Raw genomic sequence first — 26,660 nt, 5'->3', positions numbered from 1 at the left:
GGGCGTGCAACTGAGCTCTCCAAACTAGTCCTTCACGGACAGGGCTGGGATATGCAAATTACCTCAATTGCAGGTGAAAGCTATGCAAATGAGGTAAATTTGCGATCCAGGAAACCCGAACCTGTCCAAGTAGGAGTAGTGTTATTTGCAAAAATGTACTCAGTTGATAACTGAGTACAGTTCTGCAAATAGCAAAACTGAGCCATGTCAGCTGGAAAAAAAGCATGCATTCACAGGAGGAAGCATGCCAATGGCCAAAAATACAGCCATTGTCAACAGGAAGTGATGCAAATTAAAAATAAAATAACTTTTTTTTTATCCCGATCTCTGGGATTTACCCATAGCGCAGCGCCGCACAAGCGCGCTGCTCCCTAAAAAGCAGAAAATTAATAATTAAAATCCACAAATGTGGATTGTATGGCTAAAATGAATTTACAATGCAAGGCAATGGCAGGCTGAAGACAACATGGCCACCGAGTAGAGGTTGCTAAGGGGGGAAGCTCAGTCTAAGAGATGTAACTAAGCATTAGTAGGCAATCCTATGCAAATGAGACTTAGGATAGTGAATCACAAGTTTACATAGCAAATGAGTAAAGTCAGTGGAGTGTAGGAGTAGGATAAGGGGAGTAACAGAGTAGAAGACAGGTGACATCACGAGGGGGGTATGTATGAAAGGAGTGAAGCTCATTGGAGCAGAGTGTCATGTGTCAGCTTACATTTACATAATAGTGAAAGAGGGGTGTCAACAGGTAGGCCAGGTAAAGTCAAGAAATCGAAAATGTATGCCATGGATAACACCAAAGTTTCTTGCTGAGCATGCATGCGCGTGTGCACGCCAGTAAACCCGAGTAAGACAGTGTGCGCACATGTAAGCATGTGTGCACGTGTGTAGGCTTGAGTAAGCATATGTAAGGCTGTGTAAACAGTTGTAAGTGTGTTTGCACCGGTGTGCACGCGTTTTAAGAAGAATAAGCAAGCTTTATTCCATGTAAGCATGTGTGCGTGCATGTTAGCTGCTGTGCGCGTCTTTGTGCATTGTGTACGAGGCACACCCCCCCCTGAGGAAACAGCAAGGAAATAGTAAGCACACCAAATAGTGGAAGTTACCAGGGAGTACTAGCAGAGCTAGCAGGTGAAAACAATCAGAATCAGGCAATTATCCAGGCAGAACACTAGCCTAGCCCAGCCCAGCACTTAAAACTATGCAAACAACAGTCCATTATGTTTCTCTCAAAAGACACTGCAACACTGCAGTAAGCTAATAGAAGTGAAAACTGAAAAGGCTTCACTGAGACAAAAAATGTTAGGGGCTGCCATTGCTGTTATAAGGCGATATATGCAACATGCTGAGGGTGGTGATAATACAAATGCTGCTGGACAACCCACAGTGAGGAGACAGGGAAGAGTGTAAAGGCCCAGGGTTACCTACCAGGGGCTACATGAGCTGGAGATAGTGGAGCGCTATAGAGTGGACAGAGATCTCTTACAGCAAATTGTTGAGCTGTGCAGGCCACGCCTCACACACAGAACCAACAGAGGGGAACCCATCCAAGTGGAAACTAAGGTATGTGTTGGCCTAAGAATATTAGCAACAGGTACCTTCCAGAGACCAACTGGTGATATGATGGGGATATCACAGGCATCAGCATCCAGGGTACTTCACCAGTTCCTGGATGTCATGTCAGCACATGTCGGTGATGATGTATATTTCCCCAATTCCCGTAAGGTATTGGCCAGCAATATGCATCTCTTCCAGCAAATAGCGGAATACCCTGAGGTAGTGGGTGATATAGACTGCATGCACATATGCAACAAAGCACCAGCTGGTGAGCAGGGTAGGGTCTACTTCAACCGCAAGGGCTTCCCCTCCATCAACTGCCAGGTTGTGTGTGATGCCAAGGGCATAATACTGAATGTGTGTGCTGGCTGCCCTGGAAGCTACCATGATTCCCATATCTGGCATCTGGTGCAGCTGTACCAGACATGTGCCAATGGGGACATCCCACATGGTCACCTCGTGGGGGATGCTGGCTATGCACTGGAGCCATGGCTGATGACACCCATCAGAAATGCACACAAACCTGAATAGGAACGCAATAATGAGGCACGCGCACAAACACGAAATTTAATCGAGTGTGTGTTTGGGCTGCTCAAGTCACGGTTCCGGTGCCTGGACACATCTGGTGGAGCCTTGCAGTACTCACCAACTACATGTACCCAAATTGCCATGGTATGTGCTATGCTACATAATATGATCCTACGAAAATAGCTGCAGCAGGACCAGAATAGGCCTGGGCCAAACAGCCCCCCACCATTGCCAAGGCCATCACAGGCAGATGGTGACTTGGAGGAGGAGCAACCTGAGCCTGCCCCAGTAGACAGAAGGAGGCGTGCCCAGTATGCTTTGGCCTTGGCAAAGAGGCAATGCATAGCACATACACTGGCTCAGTAGGAAGTCTGGAAATGATACCTCTCTCTCTCTGACCCACACATATAGTAAAAGGGATGCCTATGTTGACACTACCTGCTTTCAAACATGTATAGGGAGTGTAGTATGTGCATCCAACATAGACAGCCCTGCAACAACACCTGAGGCATGATTGCCATGTGTTAAGCCATATAAAACAGTGCTAAACAGCATTTACCATCATGAAGTCAATGTAAACAAAATCGCACACACCAACTACTACAAATGTTGTCAATGTAGAGTAATATTGGCCAATGTCCAGCAATGATGGTTAATATTGAGCAATGTTGTACAAGCTGGGTCTAGGTAGGGCATAGCTGAACAAAAGCCAACATGCTCATATTTGCTCTATTGACCCCTAAGCAATCTGGTCTTCTCAGTATGAAAATATAAGCAGCAATAGGCCTCAAACCCAGGATACTGTGCACAATAGTCATAGTACTGAACCACTAAACCATGACAGTAGTGCAGTGGTTAGCCTGTATGAAGAAATATTGATAAGTCTATGCAAAGTATTTCACAGAAACCCTGCAGGCACAGCATAATCCCTGTCGAGTTATGACACAAAGGTGAGTCCTGCAGTAAGAATAGAACCTGACTTTCAACACACACAGTACAAATGTTAATATTGGACATGTAGACATACATCAACAAATGTAGTGGACCTCAGACAGCAACATACTGAAAGGTCACACTGGGCATGCTCACACACTTGAATACATGAGACAAATGTCAGGCAACAGAACACTGACAGTCTGAACTGGGCATACTCACACACTTAGGCCAGGTTGGAGTACAGCATTGGGCCACACATAGCAGGCAGTTGCATATGTTAACCCAGGAACCTCTCACTACACAGCAATCTGCCCTGTGCACACACTTATATGACAACAGACACGTATATAATATAGTGAAACCCTGCCATAAGCAAATATGTTCTGCAGATACCTAAGTGGTTCATATAAAGTGTGAAAGCAAAGATGATAAAAACCTGCAAACAGTATCAACAATAAACATTGTGCATCATGTAAATTATCATAGGTTCAGAGGTTGATACTAGGCTATCTGCCCTAGGGCATGTACAAACATAGCCAGAGTGTGTTTGGCTTCTGCAACCCAGTCAAATAAGAACACTGTGCCTGTGAATAGTAGGTCACACAAGATAGCCCATTTACATTCGTTGTATTGTGCCTCTGTCTAGCAGGGACCCAGAAGATATCCCATGGGTAAACTTGCGATCAGCTATCCACTTGTCAAGATGTCACCTGTAGGTGGTCAGTGGGTGGTTATGCCTATGCAAAACCGGGACTACACTCCGGAGTGAGTGGAGGCTTGCTGTTAATAATCTGTCTCCCCAGCATGTCCTTTTAACATCAGTTCTGAGGTATATGTCCCTGGAGTGTGTAGCACCAGGGGAGTCGGATATCCTGAGGTGGAGCATGTCCAGTAAGTCTGGGTCAGATATTGCCTTCAACTACAGGCACACAACACATCCGTGTAGGTGGTAAGTGACTGAGTAGAGCTGGAGTTACTGTATCAGAACTGTGCAGAGCATCTGTGTGAGTCCCTACATCTGCTCGAAGAGTAACATTTCTGGCAATTACAGTTGCTGCAGGTGTCAGGTAAGGTACATCCCAAATGTGGCATAGTAACCAAGCATGGTCGTGAAGAGTATAGGGGCACAATGACCACATGTGATCAACATGTGAAACCATGTGGGATATGGTGGGCTATGTAGATGTACTGTCTAACTACTATGGCAATAGGATTGTCAAAGGCGAGAGTATGAACAGGTCGTGTCCCCAAACCCGTAACAACTACTACTGTATTTAATGGATTACAACCTATGTGGTAATGTGTGGGCATCTTGTCATCCTCAAAGGGGATGACTATGCAACTAATGGCATGTAGCCGTGGGCCATGGCTCAGGCACCAATCAACCTATCTCTGTGAGACCCTATATGAGTATGCATGTGCCAGCAGGAGAGCCGATTATGGCACCCAGTTTGCAGTCATCTGCGAACATGGACAGCCATATCCCTCCTGTGATAGCCTGTACATCACACAAATATATACTGAACAGGAGAGGTCCCAGGACTGAGCCTTGTGGGATACCATGTGTAACTGGTGTATAGTAGGACATGGCACCTGCAACACTGAGCATGTGGGTGCTATCCCTGATCCAGGTAGCAATCCATCATGTCAGATATGTGTCGATATTGAAGCTGGAGAGCCTATGCATAATGGCCGAGTGGGGTATTCTGTGGAAGGGTTGTGCAAGGTCCAGGCAGGATGTGTGGACAACTGTCCCAACACTGATGGACCTGGTAACTGTTGAAAGAATATGAACAGATCCAACAGGCAAGATCTGCCCACAACAATGCTGTAATGTGTAGGATCCAGTGTCTGTAGGTTTCCCATGTCTATGTGCATAAGTCCCACTACAATATACTCCATAGCTTTGCAGAACAGGCTTGTTAGCCTTTTAGGCCGATATTGTCTGTGGTCTGTTGTGGCAGTATTCAGTGGAGCAGGACCACTATCGCTGTGCGCCATTCCATGGTACATATCCTGCAGTAACTCTCATATCGAACAGTGACGTAATGTGAGTGTTACGTCTGTCATGAAGGCTGTGTATGACACAGGCCGGGACACCGTCTGGTCCCATTGATGCTGTGTTGTCCGCTGTGGGGAGGGCAGCACTCACCTGTTTACTCGTGATGTCTGGGAGGTTACACTCTGTTGGTATGGACAGTACCACCTTAGGGGGGATGGGGGGGACACATCTGCACTGAACCTGTTTGCCAGGATAATGGCAATATCAGTAGGTTCAGGGTATGTTTAGTCAGTATGCAGTAACACACAGCATATCAGTGAGTGTCCAGCCAGGTACCTGAATTAACTGAAGAAGGCCTTGTGAGTGCCCGACATGTCTGCTGCAATTGTCCGTTAGAAGTGTGCCTGACATAAATACCCGAATGATTGTAGTAGTCTGCTAGTACAGATCACAGATGCCTTCCCTGTCTGGGATTGTGTTCTATCATGTAGTAGCTTCCTCCATTTGTTGTAAAGCGTATTAATGGCTGGGGTCTACCAGACAGGTCCACTGCCATTGGAGGAGTGAGTCCAGTTGTTATTTTGGATGTAACGATCCATGCAGTCCAGTAGGTGTCCATAGAATGTGTATGTAAAGGATTCAGCAGTCTGAGCCATACTTACCACTGACCCAGGATCTCTGAAGGATACCACCGTGGTTTGGAGGAGTGTGACGTTTGCTTTGGGGAAGTTCACCAAGATTACCCAGGATGGGTGTGGGGATGGGATATGGATGTCCAGTGAGATAAAGTATGTTCTGCCCTTACCAATGAGGGGTATATCGCAGGTGTGGAACATAGAGTCCCCATGTCGGTGATGATCATGTCCAATATGTTGTCCCCTCCATTGGGTGTAGTGACTGGTTGTGCCATAGCATATGAGTTTAGAAATAGTAGCAACTGTTGGGCGAGTGTGTTGGGGCCTGAGTACTATCCACAGTCAATGTGTGGGTATTTGACATCACCCAATATAATGGTGTTGGGGAGACCTTCATATTGTCCAATGTTCCCAGGAAAGCTGAGTGAGGTTGCTGAGTTGGGGAGTGTGGTCTGTAGCAGGCAACAAACCAAAAGGCAGATTTTCACAATGTTAGGTGTATATGTATGGTCTGTGATGCATTGTGCAGTGCTACCAACCCGGAGGTATGTGTATCTGTGATGTATATGGATACTCCCCCATTCGTGTTGGCCATTCTCAGTTATGTGGTCAGAATGCATGGTACGAAATACAACCTGGTAGTGCTGGTGTGCATGTGGGAGCCTGAACCATGTGTCTGTTAGTGCACAGATATTGCTATCCTCCATACTGAGGAGATTCCTGAGTGGGCGCAATTTGAGGGTAAGACATCTGGTGTTGAGCAACATTACCCTCAGTGTCGTGTACTCTGTAATGTCTATGGAGGTGGTTCTGTACTTTGAACCCCACTTAAATAGGGCAGTATGGTGGCAGCAAGTGCCCTAGCCAGTATTCAAAAGTCCAAGGGTGACAGGTGCATGCTGTCCACAGGGAAGCTACATGGCATGTTGAGCATGTCACCCCAGGGTGACAGACACTGTATCCCCTTTGAATAACACCAATATGTTAGCCAACTGTTAAACATGATCAGTGTGTTGGTATACTGTGACATCATACTTGGTGAGTGTGGGATGCTAGACAAGGTCAGGGTAATACTGGGCTGGGCTACATGATCACAGAGTTCCTCTATGTTTCATGTCATGTGGTCCAGGGAGGAATATCTGAGGTTGTACGCACCAGCATGGGCAATGATGGATCCAGTCCTGGACTTGCTTTGGAGAAACCTGAGTGCATGTGTTATGTGGCAGATCCTAGCACCAGAGAGACAGCTCAAAATGACTATTCCCTGTTTGACCTGGTGAGTGGGACGACAGTGTGTTTGACATTAAGTGTCACCTATAACAAGTGTATCAGGTGTGTTGTTTAGCCCAAAGGGCAGTAACTGTGTAGCACACTAACATTGTGAACTGTGTGAGATGTGGGCATTATGGTGGGGTAGCAGTTGTATGTGTGTCTGCTTTGGAGGTCTCTGCTGCTTAGGCAGAATTTATGTAGAGCCTCCGAATATGTGTATGTGTGATAATGTGGTTTGTTTGCTATCACTATCGGTGTATTTGAGACTGATATGTGGTGTGTGTGGTCACCCTCACCACCTGATAGACCATGTCAGTCATGGGTCGAGAGAGCTCAGCGTCCTGTATGTCAGTATTCTTACATCTCTCACATATATGTGAGTGTGATGTGAGGAGGAGAGGGTTGTCTGTGTACATGAGGCAGATGTGACATTGTGTCATAACCACAATATTTACTAGCTGGACTAGAGAGTACACATGAAACTGACCCCTGGACATGCCAGTGTATTATGATGACATACTCTGTAGCCTGATCACAAAGGATCAGTAGGGTTTTAAGTGTGTAAAAGAGTATAACCGGGATTAGTGCTAGGTTTGTCAATGTTTTGTATAGAGTAGCTGAGAAGGAGTACAGACTGAAAATCATGACATGTCCTTCAGCTATGTAATAAATAGTAATGTACATGCATATATGTGCTGAGTCAGGGACAACTGTACCTTACTGACATTGCCGACATCCTGTCAGACAGGCCCATGTATACATACCCACCTCCCACTGACGATAGTCCCTGACATCATACCAGGAGATATCATGTGTAGAATGGCTGAACAGCTCCTCCCAAAGCCAAAAGCATGGCAGCAATTGGATTACATTGTTTCCCAATATGTGTCATGCATGCACTACAGTACAAACAGACCCTGTACCTGAACAGTCTGTTGAGCCTCTTCCACTCCATAGTACCTGGAAACATCGAATGTGTTACAGCAACATATGGCACTCCCCACATGTGTGGGTGCACCACCCACCATGGAAAGTATAGTCCAGTAAGCCTATAAAGTCTGATATGCAAGGCCATGGAGTACATCATGGCAGAAGTCATAAACAGAGCTGTTGGAAACTGACAAACACACAACCCTACCAACTGCGTTATGTTCATGTGCAGATCATGGTTCCCAAGCATGCTACACCATCTGCAATGCAGCCACCCAGGACATACATCACGGAACAGAGCTACACATGTCCCACATAGACTTTGAACAGCTCTTCATCAACATCACAGACACATGTTGTATCCACAAAACCAACAATCTGTGCATAGATATGTGTTGACATATGAAGGGATGTCAATGTGTCCACAGATAGATCACACAAGGTGAGACTCACTGGGTTCTGTACAAGCTGTTGATACCTGCTGACCTACATGGATCATTCCTGGGATTGCATAAAAATGTGTACACACATTACCATGTCCAGTCTGATGATGTCATCATCCTAAAAATATACCAGGAGAAAAGAAACCACCCAATAACGGATGTAGCGTGCTGTGTTAATGCGTATCTCTCTAGTATCATAACATAGTTAGGTAGGAGTTTGAGTCCTGCAAATGCCAAGTGTGTGTGGGGTGTATGTGTGTGATTTTCTTTGAGAGGAGTAGCCTTTTTGGAGACTGGGAAAACACATTAAAAGAGGTACATCCCTCTTTGGAAAGTCTGATGATGTCAGCATCCTACAAATATTCAAGGACAACAGAAACCACCCAGTAATGTTTATAGTGTGCTGTGTTGATGCCTATCTCTCTAATATCATAACATCGTTAGGTAGGGGTTTGAGTCCTGTAAACCCCAAGTGTGCATGTGTGTGATTTCCTTGGACAGGAGTAGCCTTTTTGGAGACTGGGAAAACACATTAAAAGAGGTACATCCCTCTTTGGAAAGTCTGATGATGTCAGCATCCAACAAATATTCATGGAGAACAGAAACCACCTAGTAATGCTTATAGCGCGCTGTGTTAATACGCATCTCTCTAATATCATAACATAGTTGAGTAGGATTTTGAGTCCTGCAAATGCCAAGTGTATGTGTGTGATTTCCTTTGAGAGGAATAGCCTTTCTGGAGACTGGAAAAACACATTAAAAGAGGTACATCCCTCTTTGGAAAGTCTGATGATGTCAGTATCCTACAAATATTCAAGGGAAACAGAAGCCACCCAATAATTCATATGGCGCACCGTGTTAATGCGTACCTCTCTAGTGTCATAACATAGTGAGGTAGGGGTTTGAGTCCTGCAAATGCTGAGTGTGTGTGTCACAGGTAGTCAATGCAGTGTGAGTTTTCTTTTTACTATGGTATGACATATGTTTCAAACAGTATGTGCATTGCATACATCGGGTATCTGCGTGTCAAATAAATTTGTGTACATGTGACCTCAATCAGTACATAGGTGTTGTCAAAGGAAAAAACTTCAAAGCAAATTCATGTTAGGTTCAAGCAAGGCACCCTTTATTACTTGCAGCAAGGAGACAAAGCATGTGGGCACAAGATTTGTCTGAATCATTGGTGATTAGTATGTTATTCTTATACAGTTCTCTTCCTGTCACACAGAAATTGTTACCATTCTATTGCTGATGTAGTTAGACACAGCTTTCTGTATGTTCTACAGAAAATGTTGCTAGACTTATTGCTGACCAAGTTAAATTATCTGCTGTTTTGCAAAACATTTTGAGAAAAACAACCTGGCTTGGGCTTATGTCAGTCCATTTTAACTTTTCAATTCTTCTATTGTACTGTTCTAATGCATGTGTTACATTTTGTCTAGATTCAAGGTACATTTCTAGCTTTACTACAAGTAATGCTCACTATGGTTTAAACTTTCAAGCATCTATTGTTTTCTCTAGCAATAGCTTCTAGCAGCTGCATGTTTTCTCATGACATAAGCAGAAATGAATATCCCTTTGTTAAGTTTCATGACATTAGCAGAAATGAATTACTTCTTGTTATTTTCATGACATTAGCAGAAATGAAATACTTCTTATTATTTTCATGACATTAGCGGAAATAGAATGCTTCTTAAGTTTCTAATAGCTGTGCAGATTCATGCAATGTGAACAGAATAGATGTATTAACCCTTTTAAATCTCGAATGCACTAAGCATGCATATTACTATTACAAATTTTTCTAATATTCCCCCCTTTTAATACTTTTATTCTACTTTCAAGATAAGCATAAACAGTTTTTTTTCTTCCCCTAACCTCTTCCTACTCAGAATTTGCAGTTAAGAGAGTCATTCTGTTTAAACTTATGAAAGCATTTTCAGTTTTTTAGCAATTCTTCCAGTTCAGCACCTTGGTATAAGGTTTCTGAAACTGACATGTCTATAAAGTCTTTAATCAGTCTTTTCATGCAGGGGATACAGCAGCACACACATACCACCAGTAGGATCATTCCTACACAGATGGCAATCAGAATGTTCATCAGGATACTGCTCCACCCCCCAAACAATCTCTGGAAAAAGTCCGTCAATGGATTTGGTCCTGGTTTGGTCATAGCTGAAACCTGCTGAATTACCTCAAGATGATTGTCTATCTCGTGTTTGTGGTTAGGAATATATCAACAGCACTCCTCCTGGATTAAAGCACACGTACCTCCTCTCGCCGCTAGGGTGAAGTCAAGAGCCATGCGGTTTTGAAGCACTACAGTTCTCATGGCAGTCAGTTCATCAGTCACCAATTCTAGGGCAGAAAAGGTTGCATTGCTCATTATTTCGAGAAGTTTAGACAATTTTCTCAGTTCCCTGATTGATTTTGTTGCTCCATATGCTGGCAGTGCATCTGCCCATAAGATGATGGTATCACTCAAGTCCATATGTAACAGTCCATTTTTCCCTAAGCCCACAGAATGATGGTTTTTACAGCCCGCATTGATTTGTCCCACTGGATTGACAGGCTTCTTGATTTCTCGTCGAACATTCCGAATTTTCCCTTGAGGTAAAACTGCTGTGTGTCATATGGCCGGAACCAGGTACCACAAATAACAACTGCCGGACCAATTCTCAGGTAACCACTTATATGGTTTCCTACCACATACAAAGTAACAATCTTCTACTTTGGTAGTAACTTTACTATGTCCTGGCTCTGGATGAAACATTTTTTTGTCTATCATAGACAGTTGTCTATAAAGGTCAGCATTATGTTTTACTTCATCAGTTGTCCTATGCATCAGTTCAACAAATGAATCATAGCTCGTGTTGCAATAGGATCCTGTGTTATCAGTTTTATTGTAGCATCTATAGGGAATAGTCACATTGCAATTGCTGCAACCCACCTGAACTGTATCATTTTTGTAAAAACACACAGTCCCCTTCTGTCTAACAGACAAATGCAATGCTACTTTATCTTGTGATGTGACATCTGATGTATCATAGACTAAGTTTTCCCAGGTCTTGTTGGCTCCTAGGAGGACTGAAGTTAGCAATAACCCCCCGTATGCTGTTGGCAAAGCTGTGCAAATCCAGCAATTCGAAACATTAAAGGTCTCAGCATACGCATATTTGATTGCCTGGTAAGTGTTGAAGTTTGGGTGCCACTCTGCGTACAACTCTGCACGCTTGTTTAGTCCAGTTTGTGTGGCTGAAAAAAGGAATGGCCACAACAAAAAGATTATTGTCACTAGTACAGTCAACAGGATGGTTATGCAATACTTCTGAGGAAACGGTTGTTCTGCATTCCTGTTTTCTCCGACTCTTCCGAATAGGTGCATTTGGATTTTACTGGATTCTGTCATCTTTATTTCAGACATGTGTTCTTACTCTCTGCCCTAATAGGACCTTCAGCGCTGATGGTTTCTACACTGGGGTTGAGACGGATCAGTCCTATTGATCTGACCCCCCTTTGCAGCCAGACTTTGTGCTGAGGGCCCCGAAGGAGAGGTAAGATTTTTGTCCAGTTCAAAGTTCTTAACTAGTTTGCAGTGCTTCTTTCGATAGTTTGCAGTGTGTCAGATGGATCCACAAAGCTCGCTCTGCTATCTTGACTGCAGTGGGTGTCGAAAGAAGCACCTGGTAGGGACCTTCCCACCATGGCGACGACCAATTCTTCTTCTTGATAACTTTTATCCACACCCAGTCTCCGGGTGTCACTGCCACTTCTGATGTCTCGGTTTGTTTTCTATCTGAAACAGAATTTGACTGCAACAGATGTGTAGAATTCATTAATTTCCTCATATATTCAGCTAGTGTAAAATCAGCTTCCTGGTCTGATGACATGAGAAGTTTCCACTGGGGTGTGTAATAAGCCCTTCCAAATAACTTTTCAAAAGGAGTCAATCCTTTTGCTGTAGGGACAGATCTCATGCTCAACAGTGCCAGGGTTAAACAGTATAACCAGTTTTTCCCTGTCACAGCTATCAGTTTTCTCAATTTGTTTTTTAATATACCATTATGCCTTTCAACTAGCCCTGCAGATTGTGGATGATATGCCAAAGATTTTTTAAAGAAATACCAAAATGCTTACTTAACTGCTGTATGGTTTGATTTACAAAGTGTGTACCATTGTCACTGTAGATCCTTTCCGGAATGCCAAATCTAGGAATGATTTCATTGACAAGTACTTTTGCCACCATAGCTGCATCTGGATTTTTGGTTGGAAAGGCTTCCACCCACCTGGAAAACATATCTACAATGACAAGACAATACTTCTTATTTTCACATTTGTTCAGTTCTATGAAATCCATACAGATAGTGTGAAACGGATATGGTGGTGTAGGGAAACTCCCTTGCTTGGGCTTTAATGCCCCCTGTGCATGATGTTTGTTACAAATCTGACACTTCAAACAAAATTTTTTAGAGTAGTTTGCAAATTCGTACCTTGTGAACACCTGGTTCACCAGATGTACCATCCCCCCTGTTGATACATGGCATTGCCCATGGCTCAACAAACTGCATATCTAAACAAATTAGATGGTAGTATTGGTTTCCCTTCTCTAGAGATGTACAGCCCCTTTTAGAGAATTGCTCCTCGTTTTATCCATCATTGTTTTTCAGCTTGCGTAGTGAGTGTCTGCATTGTTTTTAACATTTCTAAATCTAAAATCTCAGAGGGTTGTAGTTCCTCATTTAAAAGAAATATTTCTGTGGCTGCTTGTTTTGCAGCTGTATCAGCTCTCGCATTACCTTTTGAAATCCTATCTTGTTGCTTAGTGTGAGCTGTGTATTTACAAATGGCAACTTTCTGAGGTAACTGAATAGATTCTAAAAGATCTAAAATAAACTGTGCATGATTGATAGGTTTGCCTGTAGATGTTATCATTCCTCAGTTTTTCCACTGTTGCGCAAAAACACGTACAGTAGAAAAAGCCTACTGGCTGTCAGTAAAAATGTTTACACATTTACCCTTTGCTAAGGTACATGCCCGTGTCAGGGCAATCAATTCTGCTGCCTGTGCAGATAAGTTGTGTGGTAAAGGTTTGGCTTCTATAATCTCAGTATCAGAAAGTACTGCATATCCTACTAGGTTCTGTCCTGCAGGACCCCTTTTGCATGAGTCATCCACATAGTATGTCACCTCGGCATCATCCAAGGGGACATCCGTGAGATCTTTTCTAGGTAGTGTCTTTTGCTCAATTACCTGCAGGCAGCATTGCAGTGTGCCGTGTGCAGGGGTTGGGAGCAGAGTAGAAGGGTTCAAAGTCATGCATCACTCAATTGTCATGTGAGTTTGGCTCAACAATATAGTCATACAGGAAAGATGCCTAACAGGGGAAAGATATGCCACCTTTTCTTGTAGTAAAATAATTGCGACTGCATGAGGTACTCTCAAAGTGAGAGAGTGGAATAAGACTACTGAGGCTGAAGCCTGTACTGCCATTGCAGCTGCAACTACTGCTTGTACACAGTGGGGTAAGGATCATGCCACAGGATCTAGTTGTGATGAATAGTAAGCAATGGGGCATTGATTATCCCCATGCTGTTGTGTCAGTACTGATGTCATGTAACCCTGCTTACAATCTACAGTTTGGAAAAAACGTTTATGATAGTTTGACAATCCCAGAACTAATGAGGACGCTATTAACTGCTTCAATTTGCAGAAAGCAGATTCTGCTTCTGGTGTCCATTGTAACAAATCCTGCACTGCCATAGGCTTCTTATATATAAGGTCAGTCAGCGGTGCAGATTCCAAAGCATAGTTTGGAATCCAGCTCTGGCAAAAATTAGTTGTACCCAGGAAGGACATAATTTCCTTCTTGGTAGTGGGTTTTGGTGCTTGCAAAATTGCTACCTTCCTGTCCTCATCTAATGCTCTGCCTTCCTTGGATATTACATATCCCAGGTATTTAACTTGTTTTTTCCAAAGCTGTAGTTTACTTTTATTTACCTTATGTCCTTCAGCGGCTAAAAATCGTGGAAGTGCTATGGTATCTTCTCTACAATCTTGCTGGGTGGGGGCTGCCAGCAAGATGTCATCAACATAAAGTAAAATCTGACTGCCTCTCGGTGGTGTGAATCCCACCAAGTTGCTTGCCATTTCTTGTGAGAATATCATTGGACACAACATCCCTGTGGTAATCGTGTATATGTATACCTTTTCCCCTGAATTGTAAATGCAAACCAATACTGGCTATCAGGGTGTATCGGTATCAAAAAGAACGCATTGCTGATGTCTACCACAGAAAAATACTTCTGTTGAGGTTTTAAATCATTCAACAGGGTGTGTGGGTCTGGCACCGTGGGTGCCCTTGGTATTACTGCATCATTTACAGCTTGTAAATCTTGGATCATATGCCATTCCCCATTTGCCTTTTTGACTGTAAATAAGGGTGTGTTACATGGTGAATCGGGAGATTCTACTAGTATCCCTCCTTTAAGTAAGGCTGATTTAATAGGCTTTATCCTTGCCTCTGCATCTTTTCTTAAGGGATACTGTCTTTTTTGTGGTCTGAATGCTGACTTTGGCATGATAGTAACTGGTCCCGCTGTATGAATAAGTCCTAAATCTGATTTTCCTGTTGACCAGAGTCTCTCTGGTATATTTCGTAAGGCATTTTCTTCCTCCTTTAACAGGAGTGTCAATCAGCTGTCCTCACCAGACTGTAAGTGCACAGCTGGGTTAGTCTGAGTTATCCAGTTCAACTTCCATATTTGTATTCCCTGTTCTGACAGTTTTAGTTCTGTCTGTTTCTCTCAACTCGTGACTTTTTCTCCTAGGTCTGCCCATTCTATATTTCTGTTTTTGGTTAAGCTATCATGTGGTAATCGATTAGATTTATAAAGTGCAAAGAACTCCTGGGGCAATGAACAGCTGGCTACACTATTCCCTTCTGTGTCCCAGTACAGGTTACGCAATATCAATCTATTTGCATGATTCTTAAATAATTCTTGCTCATATTCCTTATCAGGTCCTGGTATACAGGGTACAGTGCAACAGGTGTTTCTTATCAATGTCAAGGGAGGGGAATTTGCTGACGGCTACATTAATTAACTCTTCGGTCACAGTCCCTGGACCAGTCGTAATCAAGTCCTGGCTGTACCAATAAAAATTTCACCCTCCGATTGCACTGCAAAGGTATCAATTTGTCGGGTCTATATTAGATGAATGAAAGTTCATCTTAGAGAACGCTCACATGAGCGAATTTTGCAGAACTCGAAACTGCAATTGCAAGATCGTGGTACAGTGAAGATGGGAATATTTGCACTTTCCTCACTGTAGTGCGATCTCGGAGTTGGAATATATATTTTGGGGTGTGTGGGGGTGCAGCCCCCCACAATTGCAGTTTCGAGTACCTGGACATTTGCTGTGCTTCCATACCCTGCATGGTTGGGACTACTGCTATACCAAATAGCTCAATGAGGTCTCTGCCCAAGAAGTTTACTGGGCATTTTGCAGAAACAACAATTTTGCTTTTTTGTGTCAATCCTGAAACTGGATCAGTTATTGCAATGTCACAGGAGAGAGGCTCCTGAAACAGCTGCCCATTAGCTGCTTTTACCAGTATGTAATCAGGTGTCTCTGTGTTTTCTGGCAGTTTGGAGGGATGTATCAGGGTTCGTGATGCCCCTGAGTCACACAAGAATTTGACTTCCCTCTCTTCTACCAAAAGTGTAACTTCTGGTTTAGTGTCTGCTAAATAGAGCTCCAAGCTCAATAAAGCTAGGTCTAATATTTCATATTCTTCATTGTCACTATCTTCCTGCACTTCCTCTACTCCCTCTATCACATTCTCATTTGTCCCTTCTTCACCAGCCCCTTCTAGTGATTCCTGACTACCATATAGTCAGTCCTCACCCTCCTTGTCTTCCGTTGTTGCCTTTTTGTTTTTCTTGCAATCCTTTGCCAAATGTCCCTTTTTACCGCATTTAAAACATTCTCCCCTTTTCTTTCGCCCTTCAAAGTCCTCTGATCATTGATCAGATTGTTTGTTTTCCTGTGCATTTTTCTTGCCATTTTTTCCGGACTGTACTACGTAAACTTCTGCTCCATCTTCTACAGAAAATACTTGAGCTTTCTTTTTCATTTTGCTATTAAAATGCATTTTGGCATGCCTAGCATATTCAAGTAATGATTGTAATCTGCTTGTACAATGATCTACCATGTGTTTTGTAATAAAACTGCTTGTAGGTGAAATACTGCCCTTTAAAAATGCATTCTTTAACTGCTGTTCATATGGGGAATCTTGTGTTTGATCTTCAGGAACCTGCATTCCACAGTGGTTATTAAAACACTCTAATAGTCTGGCATAATACCGGTCAATAGTTTCACCTTCTTGTTGGATGCATTGATTAAAACAAGTCTGGTATGCCCTAGGTTTCCATTTTTCAGAGATGCAGTCTGTAAGACCTTTTACTCTGGTGTTCAATTCTGCACTGCTATGTGGGAGGGGTCTTTGTGCAGCGTCACGGGGATTCCAGTTCCCACTAATCATATACCAATCTGGCTCTACAATTTGTCTAACTACTTTTTCTACCTCTTTTCCGTTTAAACTATAACTCAGCCTCATTCCTTGTAAATCTTCAGAGAATTTTCTAAAATGAACCTTTGGATGGGGGATTCCCTCAGTGGCTTTCCGGATATCTTCCGGAATCCAAGGTCTATATACTAAAATAGTTGGGTCCTGATTGTCCTGACCTGCCTGTGGGTTGGGTACTTCTATAAGTGGACATATTTCTTCTTCTTTACTTATAGATCGTGAATTTTTAACCATTTGCCATAACTCGATGCCTTCATCTGAGTCACCTGCCTTTGTTCAGGACCTGGTCCCGATGGGATCTCTAATGTCATTAGCAGAAATGAATTACTTCTTGTTATTTTCATGGCATTAACAGAAATGAAATACTTCTTATTATTTTCATGACATTAGCAGAAATAGAATGCTTCTTGTTAAGTTTCTAATAGCTGTGCAGATTCATGCAGTGTGAACAGAAGAAATGTATTAACCCTTTAGAATCTCGAATGCACTAAGCATGCATATTACTATTACATATTTTTCTAACAGGTGTGACGCCTGCATACTACATGAATACATTTGTAACCTTCGACAGATTGTGCCGCTGCTTCTCAGATCATAGGTCACATATGTATGCATGCATCAAGCCCGGCCAATGTAGTGATCCACGGCCAAGGACATCTCTGCCACACACACCCATGACACATACTATAGAGTACTGTGAGTGAGGGTAATTGCCAGGGTATATGTCAGACATGTTCATACACAACAACAACTGGCAATAATGGACAGTCATTATAGGTGTACAACAGCCCTGTGGATATGCATGCAGGCCCCTAATGTGTTATGTGAAACACAGAGGGACCCCACAATACCTATGGATATGTGGATATCAAAGGACAGATGACATAACACATGTCTGCCTGTACACATTGGTACCCAACATACATGTTCAGGGCTACCACCTATGTGGTACTGTCAGGATAGTATGTATAATAAATGTGGATGACTATGCCATAGATGGCTTACAGCTATACAGCATGTATTGGACAACAGGTATCTGTCTGTATGTTACCCTTGTGTATGATATGCATCCCATCCAGGGAATGCAGTGTAGGCCAATGCATGCATTTCCAGATGTGGATGGACATATCCCTAGTGTGTTTGCATGTACCTAAGAGGGCTATATGCCACACAGGTGTGGTCCCAGGAAAGTGTGGTGGTCAATACCACAGGTTACTGTTATATTATAATACTGAAAGGATCCAACTGTTACTGAGTTCCCTACAACTGTGAGTAATTTGTCAGGACATCATCTAATGATTGGTTCTAGTCATGCTGTTGAGGTGGTGTATACTACCAGACTGCAGATCATTGACAGATATCAACAGTATTACCCACAGCATAGTGCCTACCCATGTCATACACACATGTGTACCCATGTTAGTACATATCTGCAGTAGAATGCCTACTGGCCATCGAAAGATACCATGAGATGTTAACAATGTGTAGAACAGGGTATGTCGCACATCCCACGTGTCCACTATGCACGTACATGCAGACAGTGTGCACACACCATGTTCACAGATGTACACCCTATAATTTGTAATGCACACATCACACACGTACTGTCCACTCACTGACACATGCAACAGGTATCTGTCTGTATGTTACCCTTGTGTAGGATATGCATCCCATCCAGGGAATGCAGTGTAGGCCAATGAATGCATTTCGAGATGTGGATGGACATATCCATAGTATGTTTGCATGTACCTAAGATGGCTATATGCCACACAGGTGTGGTCCCAGGAATGTGTGGTGGTCAATACCACATGTTACTGTTATAGTATAGTACTGGAAGGATCCAACTGTTACTGAGTTCCCTACAGCTGTGAGTCATTTGTAAGGACATCATCTAATGATTGGTTCTAGCCATGCTGTTGAGGTGGTGTATACAACCAGACTGCAGATCATTGACAGATATGAACAGTATCACCCACAGCATAGTGCCTACCCATGTCATACACACATAAGTACCCATGTTAGTACATATCTGCAGTAGAATGCATACTGGCCATCGAAAGATACCATGAGATGTTAACAATGTGTAGAACAGGGTATGTCGCACATCCCACGTGTCCACTATGCACGTACATGCAGACAGTGCGCATACACCATGTTCACAGATGTACACCCGCTAATTTGTAATGCACACATCACACACATACTGTCCATTCACTAACACATGCTGGCAACACTGTACACTTCAGCCACATGGCACATGGGTGGACAATACATACTCAGACCTAACACTGGTGTAAACAAAGCTACAATGACTATCACAGCTGTGATACATAATACCTGCTCAGATATACCTACAAGGATATCATTACACTTTACTTTTGGCAACTTGCCACTATTGCTACACTGCTATAATGTCACCCTGTGCATCAGAACCATGTTAGCCTGCTCCTGCATCGATGTTACAGATGACAGGAGGTGGCACAGTTGTCATCATATGGACAGGGTGTGTTGTAGGTTTGCCAGAGCCAGACATTGACCCATCCAATCGGCATATCTGTGTGTGTGTGTGTGTGTGTGTGTGTGTGTGTGTGTGTGTGTGTGTGTGTGTGTGTGTGTGCGTGTGTGTGTGTGTGTGGGACAACAGTACTGCATGGGCCAATGTTGATGTAATGTGTGTGTGTATGTGTAAGCCCTAGTTGTATGGTAAATGTGTGTATGTCTGCATGCACACAACTCCACCATGTGGCTGCCATATACGGGCGGTTGTGGACAGCCACAGACTGTACCTGCTAGGCTGTACAGATCACTGTCTCTGGCCACGGACACAGTACCTGTGCCTAACAGGGGTGCTACGGGCAGTATCGGGTACCAACCCTGACTGGGTGCTATCATCAGAAGCAAAGGTATGATGACTGGACCCATGTCCCTGCTGGGACTGGCCAGTGCCATGTGCACATGGTTTAATAGGACGGTCAATGGACAGGCCAGCCCCAGCATTGCTGGGGCTGGTACTGCCACTACGGGAGTGGCTGTGATCCATAGCCTATCCGTGAAGACTGCCAGCTGATGCTTTTGCTGGCATGCATCCGTGTCAGCTTCTCATCTGTCCCGCATGGTCCTGGCTCATGGCTAACACATTGTGGAGGACATCTAATGTCTCCCTCCAATGGCTATCAATGACCTCGGTGTAATTCCGGATGGCACCGGCAAGGTCACAAATGCTGTCATTGATAGCAGTGTATTGGGCCCTCTGCGCCCTTAGTCCCTGTCGGGTGTACCATTCCATACGTGCCTGTGCCTGCATTATGGCCCGGAACATACTGGAGGTTGTCATACCTCCGGGGCACGTCTGCCAGGGGCAATATGACCAGTGGTGCTCCCCAGAGAACCCCTGGACATCCGCCTATGTGGTACCATTCCAGTAATCTGGCTACGGCTGCTGTGAGGGGATGCACATGCCATAGGTACCACACTCTCCTGGTCAATGCCAACTGTATGCTGTCCCTCAGCTATGGCCATTGGTGACGAGGGATGTATTGGCAATATGAGTGTGCACATAGATGGTGTTGACCGCTGTGTACTGTCAATTGGTGGACCAACGGCAGACCCTGTCAGACCTTCCTGTGCTACAATACATGTCTCATCATCTTCACTATTAGTGGCAGTGACATCAGGTTCCCTGCTGCATTCAGCCACCCCTAATTCAGCACCTGTGGAAGGAAGACAGGTAACACACTTTACAATCTGTACATGATGTTAGCACACATGCACACGTGCACACATGCACACATGAACACATGCACACATGCACACATGCACAGAAATACACTGCTCACCACAGCACATACACACACACTCACACACCAGCAATCCAACACATACACAATAGTGGGTGATGATGGGTGACAGTATCACAAGGCAAACAGTCACCACACACGTGTCAGCATGCAGATCATGTGCTGCTCAACACCATGCAGTGCAAGTGTAGACAGCCCTATCTAATGGCATTATACATGGCTTTGATGCATGTGTGTAGTTGTTCAGTGATTGGCTACACCCTGGAACACAGTGTGTACATGGACACAACATTGATGTGCAAGTATTATCTGCTCTGCACTGTTATGTGCACCATCACTCAATGGTATACATACCATGGCTGCATGTGTTATCTTTGTGACACATAGATTGCCATGTCTGATGACAGTGTCTGTGTCCATAGCACATAATAGTGGGCACAGGTGTAGCAAATGCATGCAATGTACAGATATGGGATGAGTGGTGCATGTAGACATGAAGGAATCCCAATGCTCGACATGGACATTGTACAGTGATTATGGTGAGTGTGGGACATATTGCAGATATGTCGGTGCCAACCATGACTTGGCATGCTACACGACTGCAACATTAAACACCACACATACCCGATGTGTGTCATGTGACCTATACACCCAATAGCATTCCAAGACATATATGTGACTCTTTGTACAGATGGCGACTGCTGTGCAAAATGTGTATACTGGCATATGTAAGCACACACACGACATGCTATGTATAGTGTGTATGGGTGCATATGTTTGCACACACAGAACAATGCGGTGCACAGCAAAGACCGCTATGTGTAGTACTGTGGTCACTGTAACCGGATGGGGTGTAGTACCATGTGCCATCATCATCTTCATGCATCTTGTGGTCACTCAGAGCTACTACTGTGTGACAGACCACCGCCTAGCATGCTGTACCTGAACTGCAGTGCCGTGGCTACGTTCACTATTACACAGCCACTTTGTACATGGGTGTATGAGGTGCCCAATAGGGAGCATTGCCTAACATGACTGTGTTATGTGTTGAAGAGTGTTGCACAGCCCCATGATAGGCCTCTACCACTGAGGTACATCATGTGTGTGTGGATGACATGTGGGATACTGAAGTGTGACCTTACAGCGGGTGTGTGGTTACGCCATATGTAGCATGACTTTGTGTACTGCATGTGATAAATGTGTTATGTCATGTACAGGTGCTGCAACTATGCCTATCCAATGTGCAGTATGGGGTTGCCACAACTGTGTGTCATGCTTTGTGTATTGCATGCCATTGAGGCAGCTACTGACATTACTGAGCTGTGCAACGTCTCACAGCAAACATGCATGGCATGCATTATGCGTAGGTGTGTTACGTGTACATGGCCTACACCTCACCTATGACATGCATATTTCATTACCAACATTGCAGGTATAACACACTCACCAGCATGGATCGGCTGCCCTGCCATCACACCAGAGGGACCTATGAGAATATGAGAGAGTTCATCAGTGGCCACAGCTGTGGCATTGCTACAATGGGTATGCTAAACTGCAGTACAACAGCAGTCAACAGTCACAGGTGTAGAGATATTATTCAAACTATCCATATTGCACAACACTAGGCAGCGGAACTGCTAAACACGCAGTACACATCTCATGTAGACATAATCTAACAATACAGTTAACTGTAGTCTACAGATAGGGCATGTTACCTGCTTGTTCCAGGTGGATGTGCTGGGTGGCTCCGGCCTCCATTACAACACATGTCAGAGGTTGATGTAGCTGTTGTCCAGGAGCCACCATGCTTAGGAGCAGCTCCTCCACTCTGGTGAGGGGGGAATAAATGGCCACCCCACCACCTGTTGCAAGCTGCTGTCTTTGGATATCAGACGCACGCCGCCGGACTTGTCTAATTAAATCACTGCAGTGATGGCGTACCTGCTCATATGTCCGGTTATGCATGTCTATGTCATTTACCCGATGAACAAGTTCCTGTCACAGTGCAGTCTGCTCCTGCTGGTGCTGGCTGCTTCTGGAGAACAGCATTGTGTACCGCTGCAGTAGGTTTTGCAGTATCACCTCTTCCTCATCTGCTGTGTATGCTGGGTTGCATTGGTGGGCCATCTGGCTGAAAAATATATGAACAATATGTGTGAGAGTGTCCTGTGGCACAGTTTGCACCTTTACCCACAGATATCACTTCACTGACATATATACCATCCTATTGTCTGTCAGAGGTTACACACGTTCAATACCACTTATTGGTTCTCAGGCCACAAGTAACTAACACTGCCTGGCACACTCTATATATCACACCACTATACAACAGTACCCGACACACTGTTTGTGACACATTGCACAACCTCAAGACAGGGGTGTATATCACACCAATGTACGAACAGAGATGTCATCCATTGCAATGGATGTAAAGTACAGTTACAGTAGTAGCAATCAACCACCCTAGTCATTGATGCCATAGCCCTGCCTAACAGATGTGTACAGTTGTTACTATAGGTGGCATACTGCTGTAACAGAGTATATATGTTGCTGGATACACACGTTTACCCTTTAACACAGATATGATTGCAGACATTGTACAGGCATAATCACACACACATCAGACAAACATACAATGCACCACTGTATGCCAACACAGATGAGCATTACCTGTGTACCATATGGTACTGTGTGCCACTACTTACACACCCTTATGCCTCCATTCTGTCCTCTGTGCAGACTACAGGAAACACACATGATAGTGTTTCCAAGCAATGTGAACACACACCATACTTTGCTGTTTAGGCCTACAGCTTCAGGTAGAACTACAGTTCATATTGGTGATGGATTCACCAGCAGTACCACTCACTAAGCATACATGTATTGCTTTAGCCTACAAAAGACACCACATTCGTCAATGGAGAACTACGTCACATCATATGCCGTACTACTATGTCTGCCTAAAAGTACATTACACATCAGTTGCTGTCCTCACAGCTAGGATAGGCACTACCATGTCAGATACAACATCACACTAAGCTCTCACACCTTTACAGACCTTGCACACATTCAGTGTTACACTTATTCAACCTCACATAGCAGCTATTGCATTAAGTACATGTGGAAGTGCATAGTGTCATAGGTAAGTAATATGCTATTGGCCCTAGAGCCTACGGCAGCCTAGCCATATGCTACCCTGGCCTTTGACACACATGTACTTTGATTTCCCTTGCCCCTGCCAACTAGAACCACAGAGGTGTTTTCTGGGGTGTATTACCAATCTCCCACACAATCATCAGGGGTATTTATAACAACTGCTAAGGAGGAGCCTTGTTTGCTATTGCTAATGTGGTCTATTACAGTGTATGGCATATCTCTGAGATGGGAATCTATCCCTCCAGCATGTGCTGTTTAGTGAGCTGACAAGGTTTAGGGCCCTTGAGCTTGTATCCCAGAGGGATTGTAATATGTTGCCATGGTGGTTGTCACCCAGCTATGGGTGTGACATACCTCTGTATGTCTGGCAAAGCGGTCACCTCTGTGTGGCCAGTATGCAATACAGTGTAGTTCTGGTTTTGTGAGTCAGTCTGCATAGGGCATCTGTTTGCGGCCAGTATTACCCTTTAGGTGGTCTGTCTGTGGCCTATTCAGCTGGTGTAGTTGTCATGTGAGGTACATACCACACATGGCATTGTGATGAGTAGAGAAGAACTCTACCCTATACTTCCATAGATGACACACCTGTTGTCATGACACATACCACACAGACAGATTACAGGTGTAGTGTGGCACTGTCTTCATCAAAGCAAAGGCTACTGTCCACTTGTGTCCCATGTTCCCTTATCACACCTTCACTTTTTGGTAGATCTCTACCTATGTGGTAGTTAATGGGTACACTGTTTTGGGAAGGTGGAATGGCACTGCAGTATCACCACTTGTCTACAGTCCATGCCTTGGTCACCACACACTTGTTGCGGTACATATAACCCCATGTCTCTCTGTCTCTCTCTCTCACTCTATATGTATGTATGTATATATATATATATATATATATATATATATATATATATATATATATATATATATATTATATATATGCATATCTATACACATACATGTACACATCCATTTCTGTAGACATGGATGCTCATATAGGCACATGTGCAGACCACCTTTCATGGTGGGGATATCACTTATGCGACAGTTGTGGGATGTACAAGATGTGAGTAAATTGCACAGTGTTGCGCAGAATGCATGTGGGTGTTCTCAGCCCTTGTAGCATTATCAGGCCTCACTGGCTGTAACACATCAGATCTGACAAATCTGTCCCACAGCATTTAACCACCACTTGACATATATCAACACTACCATAGCTGGCCTTAGGCATAGGCCAACTGGGTGGCTGCCTAGGGCACCGCTCTAGCAGGGGTGCTTTTTCACTATTTATGTGGTGTAGTAAGACAAGGATGGGGGCACCAGGAAGTGTGGTAGGGGGCGCCATGGAGCTCTTTTGCCTAGGGCACCAGTTGACCTAAGGCCGCTCCTCAGCACTGCATGCTGTTTTCTAGGCCACACACTACGACCTACATGGATATATGCACATATCAGCCTTCACTGACAGATATCTGTACACCCTTCACTAACAGTTGCAGTATGTCCCTTGCCCTGTGCACATGTGCAGATACAGATAGATACATACTGCTGCCACACATGGATGATTTGCAGTGTGTAGAGTACTCTTCAGGAACATCTACAACATGCCAACACATACATGTGAGTTACATACCCTATCTTTGTATTTCCCTGCTCCGTGTGTTACGGTTTTGTAGTTTTTTTTTTTAATTGGTGGTTTGTTTTGGGTTTTCACCCTCTATTTAACTTTCTGTCTCAGTTTCTCACTCTGTTCTGTCTCTGTCTCAGTCTGTGTCCATGTCTCTCTCTCTCTCACTCTCTGTCTCACAGCACCTGCAATGATATAATTGCATGTGTGAACTGCAAGTAAAGCCTGCTTTTCTAGCTATCTGCAGTTGTGCATGTGACAGCCTCTGCACCAATTGCTGCCCACCATTCAGTAATTGCATGCAGCCTGCTGTTTGGTGATTGCATTACTCACTGTGATTGCAGCCCACAGCTATAAAATGCTAGGTTAGGTAGGCGTAGCCCTTTCACATTTTCAAGGTGGGGCCCATGCTTGTTTGCTCTGGACACCATTGTGTCAGTCTGAAGGTTGGTATGTGTCTCTTATCTGATGCTAGGATTGTAGCCAGTTATATGCATGTTGTACTCAAACCTGAATGTTGCTGCTTCCAGTACACACATCTCAGTGTAGACATGTACGCACCCTTCCAAATGCTAACACAGGATACATGGGAGTATGTACTTTTTTCTCACTTACACAATTAACTGCCATACAAATGTGGTTATTGCACTGTATTCCTGTGGCCAGTGTTTATCCTGGTCTGATACTGTATGGTGTTTGTAAGGTGCTACTGTAACATTATTCTCTGCTAGGATGGCTGATTCTCCTTTCACAGTCATGTCATGCAATTCCACAACCACTGCTGGTAAAGACCCACAGAAAAGGATTTGTGTTATATCATTCCTAATTTCCATTTACATTCCCTCATTGTAATGCATGATATATTTATTTCAGAACCAAGTTATTTGTATATCTGCTGTGGCTTAGTGGTAATTCATGCAGTCTATTGTGTCAATGGTCTGGGGTTCGAGACTGGCAGAGGTTTTTTCTTTTACTGCTCAGCAGAACAAGGGCCCTGCCATAGAGTGACTAAGGCACTTTTAAGCAGTTGTAAGTGGGTTTGCCCGGGTCTGCGCAATGCTTAGTGACGCTTAGCTAAGTGTACACATGTGCACACTCACTTAAACCCACGTACTACTGCTTAAAAGTGCTTTCTCCCACTAACCCCCATGCTACTTTCTTTTAAAGAAAACAAAATGGGGAGATAGGAAAGTGG

The sequence above is a fragment of the Protopterus annectens genome, chromosome 9.part0, assembly GCF_019279795.1.
Source record: "Protopterus annectens isolate FY-2018-M chromosome 9.part0, PAN1.0, whole genome shotgun sequence".
Lineage (NCBI taxonomy): Eukaryota > Metazoa > Chordata > Ceratodontiformes > Protopteridae > Protopterus > Protopterus annectens.
Note: the sequence above shows the minus strand (reverse complement) of the source record.